Consider the following 491-nt stretch of genomic DNA (forward strand, 5'->3'; position numbering starts at 1 on the left):
GCTTCTCTCCAGCAGCCTCTGTCTCCCCCTCTCTTTGCTCTCCTGGGGGCCCCGGTCCTCGTGTGATGCGTTCACACCCAGTGCCCTTTGGCTGCCACAGGCTCCAGCTCCAGCAGGAAGCTCCCACTCAGCTGCGCTGGGCTTTACGCTTCTCACTAGGACCAGAGACTTTGTTTCTCCCGCAGCATCTCTTCCTCCTCCTCTCTCTCCATATGGACTCTCCTACACTAGGAGTCATTTGAGAGAAAAGCAATTAATCCTCCTCGTGCAATCCACCCATGTGATGCTTCCCGACCCATCATGCTTATAAGTAGGCAAGTCATTCTTCATTCACTAATTGCCTCACATTATCGGGTGCGAAACGTTACTGTGCAGCTCAGTGAGGAGAGGGGTGGGTGGCACAGCAGCGTATTGACATGCTAGGTGATAACACAGGCATGGGGGAGGAATTATTTAGAATGGTTACGGGGGGGGGGGGGGGGGGCTGGGGA

This window comes from Nestor notabilis, unplaced genomic scaffold, assembly GCF_000696875.1.
Source record: "Nestor notabilis isolate BGI_N333 unplaced genomic scaffold, ASM69687v1 scaffold5057, whole genome shotgun sequence".
Taxonomy (NCBI): Eukaryota; Metazoa; Chordata; class Aves; order Psittaciformes; family Psittacidae; genus Nestor; species Nestor notabilis.